Source organism: Paralichthys olivaceus, chromosome 24 (assembly GCF_024713975.1).
Source record: "Paralichthys olivaceus isolate ysfri-2021 chromosome 24, ASM2471397v2, whole genome shotgun sequence".
Lineage (NCBI taxonomy): Eukaryota > Metazoa > Chordata > Actinopteri > Pleuronectiformes > Paralichthyidae > Paralichthys > Paralichthys olivaceus.
Window position 1 is genome coordinate 7227564 of NC_091116.1, and position 23128 is coordinate 7250691.

At 42.0% G+C, this 23128-nt stretch overlaps 1 long non-coding RNA gene across 17 annotated transcripts in view; it reads left to right on the forward strand.

Moving 5' to 3' along the window:
* LOC109639012 (uncharacterized) overlaps positions 1 to 23128 on the forward strand; it is a 213311-nt gene that overhangs the window by 161140 nt on the left and 29043 nt on the right. For 6 of the 17 annotated variants that reach the window (XR_011240440.1, XR_011240443.1, XR_011240439.1 and 3 more), the window contains 3 exons: positions 9236 to 9865; positions 11188 to 11266; positions 13855 to 13936. This is a non-coding gene — a long non-coding RNA (uncharacterized lncRNA). Of the gene's footprint in view, positions 1 to 3490; positions 3677 to 9235; positions 9866 to 11187; positions 11338 to 13639; positions 13731 to 13854; positions 13937 to 23128 lie in introns of all 17 variants that reach the window. The other 11 variants (XR_011240442.1, XR_011240435.1, XR_011240441.1 and 8 more) reach the window with 9 other exon arrangements.

The following is a 23128-nucleotide window of genomic DNA, read 5'->3' on the forward strand; positions in this document are numbered from 1 at the left end:
ACAATGCAGGATAAAATATGTGAAAGGCAGTAAAGGAAAATATATATTGAATATATAAAATAATCTAGGGAATATTTTAAAAGTAAAGATATATTTAATAAAATACTTGAATAAGAAGAATTTGTATTAAACATGAAAAACAATGTGCAGAAAATATTTTTTAAATATTAGAATGCATCTTAAAAATAAAGCTTGTAGAAAACGTTTCTAATGAAATAATATATATTTAATATAACATGAGGCAAAATATGGAGATAGAATATTTAAAAAAAAATAGAAAAGAATGTTTGGAGAAATATTTTGAGAGTAAAATAAATTTTATAAAACACAATTCTAAATAAAAATATAAGAATATGATGCATGTAAAGACAAGATAAAGAAAAACACAAATCATTTGTTTTCACAACTTTTGAATTTGAAATTAGTTTTTCCAACAGAAAAGCACTTTAACCTTGATCCACTGTGTCCGACGAACCTCATATACATGGGATTTTCCAAATGCACTGCTGTGTTTCGCACATGAACTTTCTAAGTGTCCGCAGCAGCGGAGCAAAGCTGAGTTTGTAAAGGTTTAGAGGTTGTGTGGACTGTGTGGAAAAGTACATCTCGTTACGTCTCGAGCTGCGAGAGATCTCATTCGGTGTGCGTGAGGTTTAAAGGTTGCACACAGTGAGCAGAAAAACTGGGAAACCATTTGACTTCACTGGAAATATACAGTCAATATTGTGCAAGGCTTTAATGGTCAAACATATGCATATTTTCTGCTCGAGTCCTCCTGCTTTGATAAAGCTCAAATACATTCTGTATCATCTATCAAACACAGGGAGGAGGAGGAGTGAGGGGGAGACGGAGGGAGGCGGGAGAACAGAAGTTAGGTTTTGCCACGGTACCGAGCAGTTATTTTATTGACGTGGGAAGACACAGGAAACGAGCTGCTTTCACTCTTGCATGTCGAGTCCTTCTGTTGGCGCGCGAATCCAAAACAATTTCAGATTTTGAGAAATACGGGGGCAGCTGGCGTTCCCACAGCCGCACTGGAATTAGGCGTTTACGCGCTGCAACCCTATCTGCTCTGCACCTGGGCGACTAGCATGCAGGCCTGCACCTTTGAATCGGGCACACAGGCCACCGCTGTAGTGTGTGTTTGTGTGTGTGTGTGTGTGTGCATGAGAGAGAGAGAGAATATGCAGTGTGTCATTACAGGAAAAACTGACTTCCTGCATGTTTGACATTTTTGTTTGAGCTGGAAGTTTCCTGACTTTCATTCAGTGTCGGTTTTTACAAACATCATGATCTTAAAAACCTAATGTAATATTTCCTCATGGCGTTTTGACATAAACTGATGATTAGACATAGGCATCAAGAATTTGAGGTTTGTTATTGATTACATGCACAGGACTGGATCCGAGATAAGTGAGAAAAATCGTGATTCTGCAGTAAAGATGCGACAATCTGAATTACACAGTAAAAAATTCCCCATAATTGTATATTTGTGTTCTCCAAAATTTGTTTAAAAGCCGTATAATTCAATAACAATTTCAAATAGTTTTCCTTAAAAATTAGTATTTCAATTGCAACCTTCCTGTTGCAGGATTCCTCCTGACTGCGTGTGAACTTTACGTGTTACAACACGTGCAAAAACAAATTTACCGCTCCTTCCACAAAGTTAACGATGACTTTGACCCTCTGGTTCTCCACCTTTCACCCGGCGTCTGGGTTTGAAGGTTTGAGGCTGCTCTTACATGAGACCACAAGATGTATTTCTCTATCCGAGGCATGGTGGAGCGACTTTATTCCTGTACCTATAAAAAGAGATTCTTTTGAGTGTCATCTTACTGATGAATACGAAGTGTCTTTGTAAAGGTCGATCTAATTCCTTTTTTACATGGATTTAAAAATAGCTTTCAAATACTGCAACTCCAAACTAGTCCCGACTCATTTTAAAGCCACACAGTGATCATGGAGGATCCTCTCGGACTGCAGCGACACTGGAAGTCTATAAAACCTGCAATGAATGAATGTTTCATTAGCAGGACTTCATTAGTCTGGGTTTTAGTAGAGAGGTTCTTTTTTTTTTTTTGTCGTAAAAGCACATTTCCTCTATCGTGCCAAAAGCAAAACTCGCTCAAATTCATTCTCAGCGACTTTGTCCTGAAAAGAACGTGCGTTAGACCTTTATCGTATCGGCGGGGGGGCCCGACGGCGTTACAGCCAGGCGTGGTAAACAGCGGTGAGGAGGGGAACATGTTGTCGCCCGTGTTGAACATCTGACCTGGCTGGAACCTGCGGCGAGCGGCACAGCTGAACAGGAGGCCGTCTGGATGGGAGAGGAAGGGGTGGGAGGTGGATGGGGGAGGAGGAGGGAGGGTGGGGGGGCTTGGCTGTACATGCTTGGCGACGTGCCCCGGTCCCATTGACCAGACAGCTGAACTAGCGAGGGAGGAAAGGAGGGAGCAAGGGAGAAAAGCAGGAAATGGATGGAGCCTCTGTTGTTGTTGTTTTTTTATACATGACAAATAGTAATGCGTACAGTTATCTTTATTTAAACCTCCAGGTTTGTTGATCTGATCTAAGGCGTCCGTGCAATTGAAATTTCCCACGAAACAATCTGTGGACTATCTATGAGTGTGTGTAACTACTTGTTGTTTGACTTTAAGTGACTGTTGATCCATGGCAGAGACGTGCGCTCTACTGAGTGACTTCTAGTTAAATTGTGCAGTGAAATGAACCAGTGGCACGTCAAACCTGGCCGAGACATGTGCTCTGACAGTAGAGTAGAAGTACCATAGCTAACACTTAATCCGACCTTGTGCGATGGAAATTACATTTATTAAGTATATGGCTGGTTCCCCAGTTAACAAGCAAAATAACTTGGATTATGTAGGTGAGGCAACAAAAGTGTGTGAGTGTGAGAGAATATCAGGAATGAGTGCGTCATTGCAGGAGAAAGTTTCCGTCCTGTCATCATTATTGTTTTAGTTGCAATAGGCAGATATGTTATTACAGATGGGTGTTTCAATATTAGCATTCTGTGACTTGCCAGATCCATGAATTAGCAGCGTTTCCTCATGGTGCTAACAGAACGTGGGTGGTGTTACGTTTCCTTTAAAAAAATAAAAATAAATAAGTATTTAACATTGCAAACCAGACATATGCATGTAAACATAATATCTAAGAGACAGGGTCCAACCTGTGACCACTGCTGTTTCTGATTGAAGTCCCCATTTTATATTTAAGACAGTATTTATATATGCATGTTTTTATTTCTTCATTTGACTGAAACATTTTAACCTATGTTCGGAAACTAGAAATATGTTTTTATCTTTGTCTTGTGATTTAGTTGCTTCCCACACGCATGCTTTTCCGTTCACTTGTGTGTATTTGAGTGTCAGTGCTCGTGTGTGTTTGCACAGTGCGTCAACACTCTTGTAGGCGCACCACAGCATGGGCACATATGCGTGTTGTCTCTTTCCTCGTCTGCGACTGTCAGTGTGCCCGCATGTGACTGCCTCTGCTGGGTCCCTGCGGGGGGCCGCTGGTGGCCCCGCCCACCCGGGGCCGGTTCCAGCCAATCAGGTGCTAATGTGCGGGAACAGGAGAGGGCTGCGCTGACAGATGGCGGCCTGACCTGGAAAACCTGCCCCCTTTTCAGGGTTCAGCAGTCGGCAGATGACAGGTATTATTTCATAACCCGAAGACTAAAGAGGGGTCGGTGGTGGCACACACACTCACAGACAAACAAGCACACTCTTACTATTAGTTTGAATCATTAACTAGTTGCTGGCTGATTTCCTGTTGAGTTTTTAGAGTTTTACTGTGGTTTTAGATCATATTTTAGTCTTAAAGATCCAATAAGCTCATGTTATAAGTAACAGTGTATATGTTTCAATGGGATTCATGCTTTGAAACCTTTGTTTTAATTCACCAATTAATATATATATATATATATATTCCAAGTCAAATATGAAACCCATACACATATTTGTTTCTTTGTCACCTGAAATGTCTTTTTTTGACTTAAATAATGTGAATTTAAGACAAACATTGTTCACATCTCCTAAATACTCTTATTAAAGTAAGAGGAAGTCTTTTTTTTTTAAGTATTGTGCATCCTATACCTGCTCTTCACACAGTTTAATTCAATTTCCATCGAACATGGACACCCTGATTTTTTATTTATTTTTTAAATTAAATTGCAGACACAAAAATTATTTAAAGAAAATTATTTTTGGTATGAGTAGGATGCAGAAGTCGTGCACAGCAAACACACACACACACTGTGCACAGATTGCACACAGTACAGATAATTTCACACTTAGCCATCCACTCACACACACACACACACATTTATCTGAGGCTCCAACCAGCCTTGTAAGTGTGATGTCAGGGCAAATCTGTCTGGCAGAAAGTGCTTTTTGATGAAGTCATTCATAAATTTTAATACAACATGTCAGCGAACATGATGTATAGACTGGCTGCTCATTCATATTTCAAACAGTCTGCTGTTGAGAAAACAGGGGGTTGTACCTTGCTCTACCTTAAAGTGCTGTGTGGTTGCGGCCGTCAGAGTCTGAGCCTGAGAGCAGACTCTGTTATACTTTTATCATATATCAGCTGTCAACCATGTCTGGCTGCATCGGAAGAATAGACAGCTTGCTAACATATAACTCCCCATAAATTTCCAAAAATCTATACATGGTTTGTAAAGTATGTTTCAAAGTGAAATCATTTATTTGCAAATCCAAGAGCAAGGAAATCACTTGCATCATAATTCACTCAACGTGACCTAATGCGAACTAACTTAGCTAGTGGTTGTGGCTCAATCCAGGGGCTGCATTTGAAGAGTGATTGCGTCACATTTCCAAGGCTCCCTCAAATGCGTCCTTTCATCAAGGGGTGCATTCTACCTGGCCCGACCTATCCCAGAATCCCTCGCACCGTATCCTGTGAGTACATCAACCGTGTTTCAAGGAGATGATGGCTGCGTCAAGCAACGAGACATCTAATACTTGCAACACCCCTCGACTCAACAGAACAGTTAACAGCACACATGAAACAAGGTGCATTAATACTGCTCGTCGTGTCCAACTTCAGCTTTGGCTACTGCTAGGCAACAGCAGTAAGGGCGGCACGAGCTAGTGATGCCGATTGCGGAAAGCTTGTGTAGACGAGACCGTTTCATTCCAGCTTGGCCTCAGTAAAACAGTGTTCCTGGCTCAAGTGTTTTGACAGCTTTTTGAACAACGATTGAATGTGGGGTCAAAAGGTCACCTAGAACCCAGATTAGAAAATATTCACCGTGTGACGATGCTGTGAACAGCCGAGCATCGTATTGAATTCCCTTCCACACAACTCCGACTGATGCTCGCCATGCTGAGTCGAAGGTGGCTGATATCTGATTTTCCCAACCTAAGACGCTCGCCTTGTATGAATATGAGACACATTACCGGTCCATTAATTGATCTGGGTGCCGCTTTGAAATGTGGACCTCCCTGAGAATCAGGAATTAGGGCCGACTCCGGGGCCAATTAAGTGAGCCTCAGCCGGCTCCTCTGTCGCATCTCAATCAGTCTGGACCGTCCACAGGTGAAATGCCAGACCGAGTCGTGGGTCGCCGCTGTGAATGCTAAAGGCAGGTTGGAGCGGTAATGCTATTCACGTCCAAACCATGCCATGCATACAGCGCAGGGGGCAGAAGCTAATCGTCTCTCATTTGCAGGTTTTACCTTTCATGAACCTGCAGCTGCTGCTAAACACCATTGACTGATCAGAAACGTTCTCCTCTCAGTGTGTGATGCCAGTGTTTACCTTTGCTTTTTCATCTCTGCCAATAATAGACGCAGCACGTCTGTGAGTTGCACAGAAGCAGAGATGAGGAGATAATTATCCCTCTGGGAGGATCCCCCTCTCTCTGTCATTTTAGTGATTTTACTTTGTAATTCACAGTTAATGACAAGCTCAGGCTTTGATAAGAGTTATATGTGATTTTATTGGTTCTTGTGGGGGATTCTTCACTTTTACAATTTAAGAGCAGCAAAGCAATTTTTTTCTGCAAATATGAAATAATTTGAAAATAGAAGGTTAGTGCTTTGGTAAATATTCCTGCAATTATATTGCAACTTTTTTGGAATAAAAATAAGACACACAAAAATAGCTTTAGCCTAGTGTAACTAAAAACAATCTGTTTTTAACTAAACTGTCAACAGTATTGAGTTACAATTACAATAACTTGCAGTGCTGATGGGCACTTTAAAGGTACAGTGTGTAGAATTTTCATCATGACATTTCATCTAGTGTTGAAATGTCATGTTGCAGCTGAACCACCTGTCACCTCACCCTCTCCTTCCAAACATGAAAAAGAACCTGTGGTAGCTTCAGTTTTCATAAAAACTCAAAGGTTTTGTTTTTTCCAGTCTGGACTCATGTAAAAAACATGGCGGCCTCCGTAGAGAGGACCCCCTTCAATGTAAATATAAAGTATTTGAATATAACGGACATTTTCTGGGGTAAAGAAATCTACAATTCATACAATTTAGATGAAATGAACTAGTGAAAACATCATGAGGATTATTCTACATTAAATTTCTGCCAATAGTTTCCTTTCACCTAAATCTTACACACTGGACCATTAAGTAAATCAGGGCTAACATTATGATATCCCTAACAGTTAAAAACATAAAAATGGTTGAAAAATATGTAGGTATTTAATAGTAAATGACTTTATGATATAGCAATTATATGTTCCCATGTTAATACTAATTATGACTCCCGGTCTGTCATGTGTCAGCCATATAATCTCTGGGAGCTGCCTGGCTGACCATGTGCTGTGTTCAGATGTGTCCTGCATCTCTTAACCCTGTTGTAATCCCGCGTACAGCCAGCGTGATCCTTAATTGAAATAATCCCTGCCGATGAGCGCGGCCTGTGCTGCACAAACCCTGTAGCCCGAGCCAGTTTCGTGATGGGTCCAGTTTAACCCACTGTGTGACTCTGACCTTTCCCTCGCTGCTCGCTGAGACCATCTGAACCCGTCCCAGTGAGGACATCTGGTCGGATACTCGGGAGGTCGTTTGATCCGCTTGGCTGCTCCCAGAGGCCTCTCAGACCCTCATAGACTTACAGTAGAGAGCTGACTGCTGGAGGGGCGAGTGACAGCAGCACAGTTCCATATCAGGGAGGGAAAGTTATGACTGGGAATAGATTAATCATGCTTCCCCAGGTTTTGAAAATGCAGCACAGTCCCCGCTACAGAATAAAATAAAATAATTTACAAATGAAACAGAGATGGAGCTTATCATCCCAAACTAACACACATATTTACAGTCAATCATGTTTTGGATAAACCCTTTTAACTTTTGCATGTGAATAAATCTATAAGTCTACCTCTATGGGCCTTGTATATAAATTAAACATATTTTAATATTATATCTGTAAATATATACCTCTTTTTTTCCTCAGTGTAGGTTCCAGCTGTCTGTTTTTCCAACAGTAAAGCAGTTGAACCATATCCAACAATGTTGGCCTGCACATGTGCTAGATTGTTTTTTGCTCGCTAATCTGTTGTTGTTGTTATTTTGGGATGGTTTCTGCATGAAGAATTTATAGAGTACAGTACGATAAGGTACAACACTACTCAGAGCGATACGGTACAGTATGATATGATATATGTTTATGTATGATACAATATAACACTGTAAAGTATGATATAATATGACACAGTAAGTATGATATATAAATATGAAAAAACTTTTGATCCCACGTCAGGAAAATTCCCTTGTTAACCAACAGACAATTAAAAATAGGTCAACAAGGGAGCAAGTTGTGTAAGTTCAGAAATAAAGAATAGACAATAAAATTACACAAAAGGAAACAATTAAAAAAAAACTGACATGCACATAATTTACACCTTTTACTACAGAGAGAATATTAGTGAAACTATTGGTATAATTATATTTTAAAGGTCCAGTGTGTAAGATTCAGGTGAGGTTTTTATGACAATGAAAGGCTAACACAGGTTCATCTTCATGTTTGGAAGGAGAGGGTGAGGTGAGGGGTGTTCAGCTGCAACATGTAACTTCAACACTAGATATCACAAAATTGTACACACTGTACCTTTAAGATATTATGACCATTTTCACATACAGAAACTGTATGAGGATGGATGCCTTTGATAGATTACAAGGTAAACAAATCAAATCAGGTTATAGGAGACCTTTGAGATAATAGCAATAAAGGCAATGACATGGACTACTCTAAAGGCATGTTATATTTATTATTTTAAAAAATTGCGAAGTTGAGAAGCGGTCACACAAAAAAATGTCTTCAGCTCCAAAAAACCTCCACAAGCTTCTAAAGAAGGAATCTTGAGCTAATACACTACAAGATGATACAAGAGTTAAAACAAGTAAAAACCTAGACGTTGTCTGTTATTTTAAAGATTTTAAACATGCCCACTTTGTTTAAACAGCACTGTTTATAATGCATTACCTCTGAGTTAATATCCGCAGTGTGTTCTGCACTAATGAATGTGTTTCTCTCTCTGTATTTAGTTATTCTGCCTCTGAATGGGTTCGTCTCTGCCTCTTTTTCCTGCCACTGTATCTAAAACAGTGCATTAACATCTGCAGCCCATTTAGTGCTGCTGACACCAGGCTAATAACAGTGTGTGTGTGTGTGTGTGTGTAGATCGTAGCTTAAGCACTAGCCAACAAGCACAGCTGAAAGGTGTCACAGAGGCTCCTACGCCTCCTCTAACAGTTACTGATTCAGGGGGCGCTTGTGTTTTTTCTTTTTTCTTCTTCTTCTTCCATTTCTGTCTTTTCTATGACCTAAAGCTGCTCGCTCTAAAGGGACATTCAACTGAAATGCTTTTTGTGCTCAGCATCCAGTTTCCAGTCTGGTTCTGTGGCTGTAAAGGCGGAGTTAGCAGACCTGAGGTTGTCGCCGCCAACACCTGAGGGACTAGTTTTTCGTGTCTGTAGGTGGAATTGGTGTGCAGATGGAGAGGAGGGGTGGGTGTTAAAACCAGAAAATAAAACGCATGTAACGCAGCGTCCACACCCCTCGCGTATTCTCCCATGCTCTCTCTTTGTCTGCATTGTTTGCTTTTTTTGTCCATTTGAAATTATTGATCTTTTACAAATATTTTTCAAGGTATCTTAATTACTCGCCAAAGAAGCGGTGCCTTGGCCGGCGGACAACACAAATAAGTTAATTTGCATTTCTGTGTTGTGAGTGTTTTGGCAGGCGCCGCGCCGGTCCAGATTGTAACCCCTATTTCTGCCTCCAAAAACCTGCCTTGGAGGAGCGTCCACGGAGGGATTAGGGATTTAGTGGGGAAGGTAAGTGTGACTACAAGCTTTGGCTCGCCATCTGCTCCCCAGCAGAGTTGAGGCCAACCTGTGCAGCCTGCAGCAAAGACCTGGGCACTGTGCTAACTCTGGCTCGAGCCAACCTGGCGCCCGCGGCCCCAATCACCAACAGTCTGCTGATTAGTTGTAAGAAGCACTCCATATGTAGCAAAGTTTTTTTCCTCCTCTCTATCTGTGTGTCTGCTTCCCTTCCTTCCTCTCCTACTTATATATTCTCTCGCCGCATTAAATAAATATGGACGTATGCATGTTTTTTTTTTAGCAAATGGCGGATCGCCTTCGGTTGTCTGGCACCGTAGAAACGAGCCTGTTCTTCTTCTCTCTCTCTCCCTCTCACCTCTGACAGAATACCAAGCCAGGGAAGGAAAGGAAGATGAAGAAGAAGAAATCCTGGCTGTCCTCCTCTCTTCTTCTCCTTCCCTCACTTGCTCTATTTTGCCTGGCAGCACCAGAAGACAGATGACAAGGGTTTGTGGCCGTCTGATCACCCCTGGGTGGGTATTTTCTAATTTATTTAACGGCAGCTTATTAACAAAAAAAGAAAAAACACAATGAAGAAGAAGAAGTGGAGGAGGAGGTAGGATAAAGAACACAGGGGGAAGGCAGGTCTCTCACCCCAGCGGCCAGGCGAGTCAACCCACCAGAGGAAGAACCAACGAAGAAGAAGGGAGAGGATGCACCGACTCCCCTGGTAGAGATACCCGAGAAGATCAAACGACACCGGAGGAGGTGGAGAAACAGAAAAAGGAGGGGAAAAACACAAGAAACATAATGCTCATTATTAAATTGCAGCCATTCCTGTTGCCAGGAACCTATTTCTCAGTATTAATTATTCATATTTTATTTCAGTAATCCAATACTCAGGTGAGAGCGGCTGCTCGTGATAGAACATGTAATTTCGAAGCTTAATGGCAGCAGGGCGGCCTGAGCAAGGGATTAGCAGCAGAGTATAAATCACTAATGGCTGCGTGAACGTACAGAGGCTTGAATCCGTCTTGCTTTGTGTTTACTTGTGTTTTATTGCACTGTGTTGCTCCGAGGGAAACACTTTGTGATGACCTTTCTACAGAACTTGAGAAATACAACAGCAAGGGGGAGAGAAGGGGGAGAAAAATAAAAAATCACACTTTCCAGGCGGAATAAGTAATTTCCTGATTTGTCTAAACAAAGACTTCATCAGCATCTTTTCTCTCTCTCTCTCTCTCTCTCTCTCTCTCTCTGGCTGACAATGAATATACAAGCACACAGAACACAGGACGCCTGACATGTTTGCAAATGCACACACGGCCTGATTCATACAAATTATGTTTTTCAAGGAGAATAGCACCATCACTTACTCGTGATCCGATTAGCTGGATTCTCCTCTGTGCTTGAAATTCATCTCATCTTCACCCAAACACCTCGATTTGTCTGCTCGATGAAACACTTCGCGATAATAACAATTTATGGACTCACAGGAATTTGGGGAAGATTATAAACATTCAGCATTTATGTCAGCTAACTGTAAACCCTGGGGCCCGGCCTTCTTTCTTATTTTATGCTTCCCACATAAATGTCTCTGTTAGGGTCCCCATCGTTCTTAGACAGGCTGACAGGAGATTTCTTCTCTGTCCATATTCTTCACTGGGGGGTTAAAGAGAAAGGTGTATTTACCTTTTCTTACCGTGATGCTGGTTTAAATCCAGAAGAATCACATTTCCCACAAAATCATCATTGTTAGTAGAACAAATTGAATTAAAGGGTAAGTTTTGCTTCAGAGGAACAACTGTATGTTTGTGTGTGAGTCTCAGTCTGTTCTGTTTTTTTCTTGTTTCAGGCCATTCAGCTGCTCCTGCTCGATCAGTGGCCGCTCTTGCAGGCCCATGATGTTTTTGACCAGTGATTATAATGAGCAGGTACAACCAACATCTCACCCCGGAAAGAAGACATCATTAGATAAGTTTCTAATGTTGCAGCTTTTGGAAAGGTTTGAGGGAGACTTGTTTTAGTCTTTCTCATCTCTAGTGTGTTATACAGATTATTTAATGAATTTAGAAGTTCTCCAAAGTTAAAAAGCCCAGAGTCTGCAGTAAAGGGAGCTCCTCTCCCCGACAGAAAACACTGAAGCTCCTGAAACACCCTTGTCAGTAGAGCAGCTGATACTTCCACCTCATAGTGATGTGACATCGGTTGTACACTAATTTTCATAATGCGTTATGGGAAATAATGAGGGAATATATATTTCAGAATTGCTGAATTTGCAAAGCTTCTGCTGGATTTATATATAAACAACTCACAGCCTTTAACCTAATATCCACAATGATTTAAAAAACTTTATTGCTTGACTTGATCTTAAAGGTCACTCTTGCCTCAGTTTATCATCTTAAAGGCGACATGTTCAGGTTGATAATTCTAATTTGTTTAATTACTTGAAAAGGTGTCATGCTCTTATGTTCAGACCACACATCACTTTCCTTAAACTACCTATTGCATCTTTTCAGCCTCTGTCTGAAACTTTAGGTTTCAGCTCCTGTCTCTTTAAGACACCCTCAAGTCGGCTCTGATTGGCCAGCTGGCCCACTCTTTTGTGATTGGTCAGCTGCTTCCAGCGCACGTAGGAAATGCAAATGTATGGCCTTGTGATGTCCGCACCCTTGATGTACAGGCTGGTCTACTGACAAGGTGTAATTTTACTAGAAATCTTTTATTCCTACATTATTAAGACCTCAAACGCAAGTACACCAAGGGTCAGAGGTCAGTCAACTGATTTTCTGTCATTGAACAAGTCGAGCTGACTGAAAACACCTCCTTCCACAGGGAGTAGTAACGTCTGTGACTGTAAACCCGCTGTAAATGAGCTGTTGCTTTAAAAATGCACATGATGATTCTCTGGTTGATATCCCACTTTATTTATATTTTTCATTTGTAGTGGCGGGGGGTAGGTACTGGGCAGCCTCACAAGAAAAAAGGCAATTAGGTCCTAGAATATGCACACATCTTGCATGCTCTCTGGTCTCCCACAAATTTGGGCTAAAAAAAAAAAAGTAAAGGTCAGCCACGTTAGTCAGATTGCACTCGACAAATTCTAAAAGGCTCGCTGGTCACGCCGAATGTATTCCCTGCAACATAATTAGCCCCCTCAATTCCCTGTTGTGCCAGGCTACCGGGTGTCTCAAAAGCCCCACCCATTCCCCCAAAATGCCTTTCACCTCTGTTTGCTCTGCGGTGATGCCTCCCCCCCTTACACCCCTTCCTCCTCATCCCTTCCTCGCCCATCTCACTGCTCTATCACACATTGTTGCTACTCTAAACTTGCTGCAGATGCAGTCGGCTGATGCATAAATTAGTCATCAACATTAGCATTAGCCGGCGCATGGCACCCGGTGCCAACTGCTCTCCGAACGGCCATAAAAGGTCATGTTTTGATGACTGAATGCCACACAGGCACCTTGGCTCCCTGGAGGAGGGTTCCCCAGGTGCACGTGAAAGGTTAAAAATTACCTACCCGCCGCCGCCTGTCTCTGGCGAAGGAAATAATTAGGGGGTTTTTAGGGAGCGGCAGAATGCCTCGCTGTCAGATGACAGAGCGTTACCTAATGGTCGTATCTGGGGAAGAGTCAACCGGCCTGTCATTCTCTTGACAGGACAAATGAGCATAATGGTGGCAGGGAAATGGGCGCCTGTTCCCCCCTTTTTTTTCAGCCAGGGAAGTGGGGAGGAGGGGGGGGGGGGGGTAAAATGGCAGCGCCTGAGCAGAATAACACAAGGATGTTAACCTTTTACATAAATCTGTTAACACGTGTATGAGGGCTGTTTAAAAGTGAGGCGTGATGCTCGCCTCCGCCAAGCTGGGGTGAGCCTGTCAGAATTTGTCCTGCTTTCTTCTTGAATTTCTTAAAATGTATTATTCATATTATTATTATTAGTAATGTTGTCATTGTTTTTATTATTATTGTTGTTATTCGAGAAGAAATAAATAAAGTTTTGAATACAAAACTTAGATAGAAATGATAATAATGGAGAGAGGATTTTTATTTGACACAATAAATTAATCAATAAATTAACATGCTCTGTACAGGAGACAAATTAATCAATTTCAAAAATCTCAGACACTTGTTGAATCTTGTACCTTCATAACCAAAGTCCTACGTAGGTGATATAATAATATTAAGAACAAATAAAATAGGTATTTAAGGATGCATCTGGTGTCAGGTGTTGCACATACAGACGATCGTTGTCTGACAAAGGAAACTGTCATTGATTTGATTTACTCTCTGGTTCACTCCAAGCACTAGGTGGCGGCAAAGCAAGTCATTGCATTTTGCACTCCTAAATTAAACAAAAGAAGAAAAAAAGTTAAAATGGAGGCTCTTACCAGTGGTGAGGCCCATGTTACACTTGTTTAATGCTTTTTTGCAGTTTTCTTTACTCTTACTGAGCCATTTTCTGTTCAAATACATAGTTTGTCCTGAAGCTTTATGTTCATATTATCCTGTTATTACAGAGCTGAGGTTCGGGTTCATCACTGTCCACTGATACTGGGGGATCCATCCTACCTGAGGTCCCACCGCTCCGCTGCTGTAACGGTAAGACCACTCTCTGAAAACTTGACTCTGATTTAGTTCCTCACGTTCAGACACGGTAGAGTTTTTACTGATCTGTGAATTTTATGTGAAGGTTATAATTAATCTTTATTCTTAAATAAAAACTTTAAGCACTTGTGAGCAAGGTTTCTACTCAAAAGCATTATTTTTTAATACATTGAAATATAGCACACAATGAATAACTTTATTTTTAGCAATTTTTATTTAACAACACGATATTTTACAAAATTCCCCAGCAACTTTTATGCATTTATAAATGACCTGTAAAGTGAGCAGCTCAGGTTTTTTTAGGGGCGGATTTGAATCCTCCAGTTCTGGCCTAAAATAATTTCCAGGCCGACTTAATATTTTGTTGTTGAAATATGATTGAGTCTTAATTTATGGTCGAGACCATGCAGTTGGATCTTGGATTAGGCTCAGGCATGTTGGTCTTCTGTGGAGCCTGCTGTGTTTAGTCTCCTCTAAACTGATCTCCTGTCAGCTTCACACCTCTGATCAGCCTCAGAGGTTCCAGCAAGCCTCTGAGGTGCAGTTTAACACACACACACACACACACACACACACACACCAGCGTCATCTCTGTAATCTTCCTGTGTCACATCCTGCATGCTAACAGAGGGGTTATTAACATAACAAACTTAAATGTCCTATATAGATAATATGTTCGCAGAAATGCAAACCGGCTCAGCTGACACTGTTTAGGCAGCGCCTCCAACATCTGTTTATGAGCACTTTGCCTAATGATATCATCCGATATCATTAACTGTGGCATTGCGCGCCGCAGCAGCAGGTGCAGCTGTTTATGCCCCTCCAACACCTCCCCAACACACACACACACACACACACACACACACACACACACTGTAAGAGAAAAGACTTTCACAGTCTCCTCCAACATCAACACCAATCCTTCCCTCCCTTCCACCCTATGAATCGCCAAACCGCTCATTAGGACAATTTTACTCAACAAAAAAAGCGGCCCCTATGATTTCAATCTGTATATCACCTGTAATTGTAGTTTTTAGCAGGAGCCTGATTCCATACATTTAGCAGGAGTAAACTGTTACTGCGGGTGCGAGTGCTGAAAGCACGCCTCTCGCCGCGGCCGCCAGCTGCAGAGGCTGTTTTTAGATGCTAGCTGCTTTCCTCCCGGAGGCTCGTAGGCCTCTGCGTATGTGTTTGTGCGCGTTTTTTCTGGGGGAGGTGGAGTCGGAGCTTGGCGGGGCCCCGCTTTGTTTCATGACTTGATTCGCTCTGTTTAGATGCTGGAAATTATAGAAAATTGTTGAAATTATTATTTCTGGCAGCAGCAATGAGGCTGCCTCCTCTTCCTGACCGGAAGGCCAGGTTTAGGGTCTTCACAGGTTCTGTGGAGCCTGATTCGATCGTACTGTAATTAGTCAGATGGTCCATTCAAATGTTGTGCGACACCGAGTTATCTGTTGCATTAGCACTTTACCCGAGGCAATTACAGTATTTATAGATCCAAAACAAACAATGCATATGGCAAAATGATAATTGGCTCCTTCATTTTTATCTCAGGGAAAGAAAGAACCTAAAAAAAGAAGAAATCATCTTTCTGTGTCAAATGAATGCAGCAATTATTGTTCATGTTTTGCCACAGTTTCCATCAGATGGACCTAATATTCAGTTAGGTCTGGTCGGGGAGGGTCCAGCTCTTTTGCCACTGATCTCAGGCCTGTGTGGTCAGATCAATCGGTTCGTAATTGTAGGAGAATTCATTTTTTGACTGTGAGGTGAAGGAATGAAGAGCTGTGTCGTCTTGACTGCAGCTCGTTCATTAGTGGAGTACCTGCTGCCAGTGTTCGGTCTGTTAACTCACACAGACCAAACATGTCGGCTTCTTTCTCTCTACATCATTGAAGTGTTGGTGCCAGAGTTGAATAAAAGAAAGAAAATCAGCATATATTTTAGTTAAGCTATGATTAACAGCCCTTTCACACTGACCTTGTTTGGTTGAGGTACGTCTGAATCAAAACAACAGGTGTGACATCAGGAGGCAAAGAGGCCAAACTTTTTCCAGTATGTTCCTTTAATAGATTAGCAAACAAATATAAATAATCTTACGATATATTTTGCATTAATTACAATTCTCACTTCCTCTTTGAAACTGTTAATATCTCCGTCCGTCTCACGTATTTTGTATATCCCTTCAAAATTTTAAATTTCTCGCTCTGACAGTTTTACCCCAAGATGAGCATGTTGGCACCCAGAGGAGGAGTTTTATTTGCAGGCAAAGACCCCGACACTGAACCCGCTCTGAGCACTGAAGCCCAGCAGGGAATACACACCGACCACACACACACACACACACACACACACATAATCATGTTGTTCACAACCTGATATTTGAGCTTGTTAATAGTAGCCGCTTACATGCACACACACCAAACGAAGACACACACATGACAGATCAGATATATCTGAACGTGAGAAAACACACATGCACACAACAAACACACACTGCTGCTCCTCCTCCCAGCTGTTCTCTAAATGTTGATTACACAAGACACCGGGGGGAGCCCCCTCCTTCCTCCCCACTCCTCCTCAATCCGGTAGCGGGGCGATTACCCCACAAGGAGGCTGTGCAGGACCGGCTGACCCGAGGTGCTCGGTGACCCGGGGTTGGGAGTCCAGAGAGGGCCGTGGCCCCGGGGCCTCTTGGCTGGGCTCTTCTTCCCCCTTTCCCTTTCCTTCCCTCAGCTCCGTGAGCAGCACATCTCAGGATGGGAGACATGGGCAGAGACAGCAACTGCCCGGGGACAACCGGCCGTGGAGCAGAACACAGAAATAAAGAATTTAAATCATAAAACTCCTCCACTGTCGAGACGCTCGGGTAACTTTGTGTCAAGTGAAACCGAGATGAGGCTGAGGAGGGGAGGGGGGAGATTAAAGTGAGATGATCTTTATCCTACGTGATTTTGTTCAGAGGAAATTTGTACATTTTCAGGCATTTAGCTGAAGCTTTTATCCTGCAGGAAAATAAGATTAAAGTACAAGAGGCAGCATGCTTATATGAAAATACTTTTTTATCAGTCTAAATCACCATGTGGTGCTTTAACAGACTTTAGATTCATGTGTTGGCCTCATAATCAACTTCTGTTAGCGACCACTGGGAGCTGCAGCAACTACATTTAAACATAAATGATCAGTAACGACGGAGAAGAAATTTCAAAGTGCAGTTTAATGCAGTCATCTCAGTTTTAAGTCAATAACCTTGGCTGAGTTTGTTCTACAACAGGTTACAAGGTCAGACTGTGAAGTAGACTTTTAGTGAGGCAGGTCTGCTTCTGTTGTTTAAATGCACATGGCCACTTTACAATAGTTTTAGCGTTTGGTGCTTCTAAAGAGCTGGCAAAGTCAGTCTTTTTGTAACGGCTGTGAGCTTAATTTTCACTTCACAAATTTACTAATGGGGGAACCTAAAGAAGTCTCTGTGCTTTGGAACCCTTAGGCATGAAACAGTGGAGCCAACATTGAAGTTAATGATCAACCCGAGCGCTGTCGTCAGAGTGCACGGCAAAAAAAAAGGGAAGAAAAAAATAAAAACAAGCCACCAGAGTGCAGAGGAAGTGTTGGTCTTTAATCCTGCAGAGAGTCTGCAACTTTGTTTTTGGAACTGAGACATGTGTGAGTGCGTTATTGTGGTGAAACTGAACTAATGAGCAACAGGACTGAAAACAAGTGCATTAAAAAATAGGCCAAAGTTTAAAAGAAATTCCCATTGAATTATTTCAAAGAAGGCATTTCTGCACGATGGTCTTTATGCACTTGTGCACACGTCTCGTTGTCATTACCTACCTGAGCTGCGTCTACCCACACTTAACATTGGTTTGTAGACGAGCGTGTGTCTGTTGTCATGCTGTCAGTTGGGCGGGTGGTAGTTTTTCTTTTTGAATGGAGAAAAGGGAAGGAACCAGTTAATTTAGTTGCCACTGTGAAATTATTATGGTACGTCCCTGTTGAAGGCAAGCAATCCTGCGAGCTGCTTCTTTTTCTTCGTCATTGTTTAATGCTGTCTCAACTCTTTGCAATTTGTCTGACAGTCGGAACAATTCCCCAGAACATTGGTCGCACTGCAAACAAACCAAACCATATTTCAGTTTGATCCGGACTGGGACCACCTCTCGGTGTGGGAGGTCTGGACGATGGTCCGTGGCATCTTGGTTCAGACTAAACTGAAAATTTAGAAGAAGCAGACCAAACAAGGTGTGATCCTTTAACATGATGTCATCCTTTTTCATGCTGGAGTCATTACGTGAGATTAGTTAATCACAGGACTTCAAACTTCTTCCAATTCCAACAAGTCACAGCTTACCTATTATTATACAAGGTATAAGATCTGCAAAGACCAAAGATGGACAGAAAGAGATTAAGACACTTCAGAACCCAACGTCTAACAGTCAAGATTATGCAAAGTTATATCTTGCTTTCCCATTTTGGCCTTGACACTCTGCACGGTGTTAAACAGTCACAGTTTTACGCCTGGTCGTCCGTGTATAGTTAGATGAAACTGTTCTTCACGCTCTGTAAGAGAAGGCTTGAAATTCACTTAACATGCAGGAAGTATGAATATTAAAAGCTGCTTGATAGTGACTGTAAACCTTGGTTATTTTTGTGGCCCGATGTCAACCAAGGCCAACAAGACGAACAGCAGCAGAATCAAACACAAGTTATGAAGAGCACGTCCAGAGTGATGTCAACTTAATGTTCTCGATAAAAAATGCTAAACTTGTTTTGAGTCGTCAGAATCTACATATACATGTGTTCAGCATTCAGGCCCCGCATCAGCTGTCTCTTCGCCTCAACTTCCTGCCTGTTAATGTATGCTCGCTGTGCATTTGCCCGACCTGTCTGAAGTGATTTCTGACGGCCTTGTTTAATTAGCTGGATGTGTGTGTACTTTTATACATATTCATCGGCCGCAGATTTCTGCCCGATAGATGTTGTAATTGATTCAGAGGGTTTTATAATTCCTGCAAAAGCCGACCAAGAATTTCAATGACTTTGCAATTTGGGGGAATGGAGACGAGGAGGAGGGAGGGCGGGAGGGGGGTAGGGAGGGAGGGCAGGGGCGGTGAGGAGATCTGAAGGTGCTGCTTGTACACCTGAGGAAACGTCGGCACGCCTCAGTCGGTTTGATCTCTATCGTTTTACGGAGGAAAAGAGACGGAGAGGGGAACGTCGGCTGCTTTGTTGTTGCTCTTCCACGAGTAAATTACACATTTAGGATTTATTAAGACAAGAAACAATTTTCAAATGGTGAATCTTTGGAAGCCTCCATGGAGATGTGCTCATTACTCTGTAGCCTCAGGCCATGTTCACCGCCTCCAATGCATCCTTTTTTTCCTCCCCCCCTCTTCCTCTTCCCCTCTGTCTGTATTTTTCAGCGCAGCGTTGCCATGCCTGACGCCGTAATGTCACAGTGGTTTGTTCAAAGCCGTGGTGATGATTTGGGCTCCCAGCAGGTGCCGCCCCGATGTCTGTTCAATTATTAAAGTGAGGGCCACATGGATGCATTACAGCTGCCGCACCCATTAGATAAAAAGACGATGGCTTTTGACATGGCGCATATTTCCTCTCTGCCTCACAAAGACTCTGCCGCTGCGGCCCTTTCTTGTTGCTTCTTTTTGTTTTATTCATCACCGTTGAATAAAACTGTTTTTTCTTTTGGTATGCGTGGAAATATTAAAGAGCCATTTGTTCCCTTCCATTGTTGTGGGCACAAGAGCTATTGTGATCTTTTTGATTTCCTCTCATCAAACTGAGGTCATGTCTGCTCCTCGTCGCTCTCTCTACTCTTTCAAACCTCACAGCAGCCCCCCCGTCGCCCCAATCTATCCATGAAAACGGCTGTCGTGGCGATAAATAAATCATAAGGTGGACACAAAGTTAAACCTTGTCACAGTCGCTTCCAGCAGCTTCTTTCCTTCTGCTTTTTTCCTCTGCGTAGTCGCTCAGATGTTTATACTCTGATGACGATCTAATGACCAATCAAAGTCCTCTGCGATGGAATCGGGCATTAGCCTGAAGCTGAAAGATGGCACCTATAAATTCTTTATTGGTTATTCCTTCCTCCTCCTTCATTCAGAAAAAGAAATCTCTTAAACTTTTCTTTTGTGTCTGAAACTGAAAAGCATTTTCAGAGACACATGAGAAGAGTGTTTTTAAATAGAAGGATCCGAGTCGACATCAATTCAGGCGTGAAGGCGGCGAGTTTTCAGAGGATGGTTGACAAGACAAAAAAGCTTGAACTGGCTTTGTGTTGTGATGACGGAGGTGTCGGGGGGGCAGTTTCCATGTCCAATCTTTGGACAGACTGATAAAGAGTCGCCACAGCCTGGTCACAAGGTCAAGGCTTTAAAAAGAATAGCAAAGGTGCGGCAGTTGATGCTCTGGACCAGTTCCTAGTCGTGGAACATTTACGGCCGGGCTTTTAGAAAACTGATAATGATACAATTAATTTAAATGAAATCATTTTATCATAAATTACCTTTCACATGCCACTAGTTTGTCTGGGCTGCTTTTTTCCCAATGAAACCTCTAAGAGTAAAAATCGTTAAACTACTGCAGCTCATGAGAATATAGTAATATAAGATTAACTCATTGTTTCGTCATGTGGCGTCTAATTCAATTTACCTGAATGACTCACATGCAGTAGATGTGCAGAATCACGAGTTAAGAAGTGCTTGGAAGTAACTAAGTACATTTGCTCAAGTTCTGTCCCTGATACTTTTACTCACTTAATTTCAGAGGGCTGTTTTGTGACATTTGACAATAATTACTGGTTAATTTTAGAATAAGATGTCAAACAAAAACTATATGATCAGCTTAATATTGACAGTGCATTGGTCAAGACAGTATTCTCTCTCACTTTTAGCCTCTTGAAAATACAACATCTTTAAAAACTATTACTAAAAGTTCCACAAAACTCATACAAATGTATATTCATAATCTTGGGTCCCTTCCCTTCATGTGACATTTCTGCATCTGTTTGTCAATTAGTACTTTTAATACTTAACCTTTTGCTGATAATTTGTATTTGCCCATTTAGTGAACGTTTAGAAGACGTATTTCAGCAGTGCATGTCACCACAAAACATTGAACTTAGACGAGTGTCAGATTTGATTCAGCTGAACTTCAGTCATTGTATTTCTTAATAATTGGATTGTGGTTAGTTTGCTTAAGGTTTCTCATGTGCAGTTATTTGGTTTTCACTTTTTTTTCTTATGAAATCTCCGGAGACGCTCTGATATTTCATGACTAAAATTCAAACCAGTAGACAATCTGACATTGTTTCGGTTTGTCTTTTTCGATATTCTCATTCTTCTCTTGTGTTTTTAAGTGAAAAGAAAAATAGTTGTGGAGTAGTATCAGGCTACACATGCAAACCTTCACTCCCACTCCAACGCACCCCAACCTCTCCTCCTCTTCTTCCTCCTCCTCCTCCTCCTCCTCCTCGTTTGATTCTTCACTGTGTGTTCTGTACATGCCAACAAATCCTAATTGCACCCCGCACTCTTTTCTTCCCACCGATGCTGCGCGCTTCGTGCCACCAAATTCCTTGTGTGCTAATTAGGCACGCAACCACGGTGGATACACTCCTGACAGGTGCTGCTGGCCTGCCGAGGTCACACACACATACACTCAAAAACACACACACGGCGAAAGACAGGGAGAGAGAATGAGAGAGACGCTCGTGCTCACAGCATTAAAAATAAATGGAGAGAGGAGAATAACGAGAGAGGCAAGACGTGTTAATTTCTAGCTTCCATCTGTTATTACATAAGCACTGCCAACAACGACGCATCTCTGGAAGAACGACGAAAGGGGAAGAGAGGAGGAGAGGAAGACAGAGAGCTGAAAAAGCAAAACAACAGCCATCACTGAAGTCCTCCTGCATGGAAGAAGAATCCCTCAGGGAGGCCCACGGAGTGGAAATCGGATTGATCAAGCAAATGCAAACTTGAAGTTTAATCTGAAGGGTTTCGCTTCCAAAACACATAACCTGGTGTTCTTTCCTCGAAATGTGGCAGAAAAAAAAACACACACAAAAAAAGCGGCGTCTAAAATGTTTGTTTCATAAGTTAAGGCCTCCAGAGAGCTGGAATCTTCATAAATGTTTAAAAGTGAGTTTTAACTTTCTCTTGCCTACAATTAGGTTTCTACAACAGGCTGAAAGGCAGAAGTAAAGTAAAGTTTAATTCCAGCATGATTTTGTGAGAAATGCAGAGACAAAAGAAGAGTTTCAGGAAAATGTTTCAGGAAACATTAACCTGGTAACTAGAATGCTGCTGTCAAGGCCTTCTGGTAACGTAAACCTCATACTTTAGTTGTGCTGCTTCGATAAAAAGCTCGACATTTTAGGAAATCTAATAAAGTTAGATGAGACGACTGATACCTCTCGCATATACAGTATAAACATTAAATATAAGGCTGCAACTAGCAGCCATTTAGCAGATTTCTAGCTTAGTGTAGAGACAATTAACCTGACACTGATCAACATTATAAAAAATCCAGCAACTTGTTGTACCATCTGCTAAATTGGAGGAGGCAGGGTTTATTACCTACTGTACTGCAGCCAGAACCCAGGGGCAATAGAGATGATTTGGCTTTACAAAACATTTATTTTTCAAGCTTGCACACCGAAACATTTGCTGCACAAACTGGGCTAATAATTGTTGCAGAAAATGTAAAAAGTTGTATTTTGGATGTTGGGTTAAGGGCAGAGGATGTTGCACCTTGTTAACGTGATTGATCGATAAGATGATCCTACGAACATTGACTTTGCGTAATTAGTTTCAGTCTACTTCTAATCGACTAGATGTTAACATTCTGCTTCAGTAATGTCCCGAATCTTTCATCATTTTGTCTAAAATCATCAGTGACTTTGTGCTGTTTTCTCAAAGCTCAACATTTTCCACCGGCTCTCTCCCACCGAAGCTGCTCTGTGAAAATAATCCAGTGACGGTGAAGACATAGCGTTTGTCATCTAAGAAAAACATTTTCCCCGGCTGAGGAACAATGGGACGGGCTGAAAACAAAGAGCTCCGAGGAGTGACGAGCACCTCGAAGGGTTGCTCGGGTCTCCTCTGCGTGTTTTGGCTTCGGGATCTTTTCCACCGACGAGGCAGTGAAGCCCGGGACGTGTTG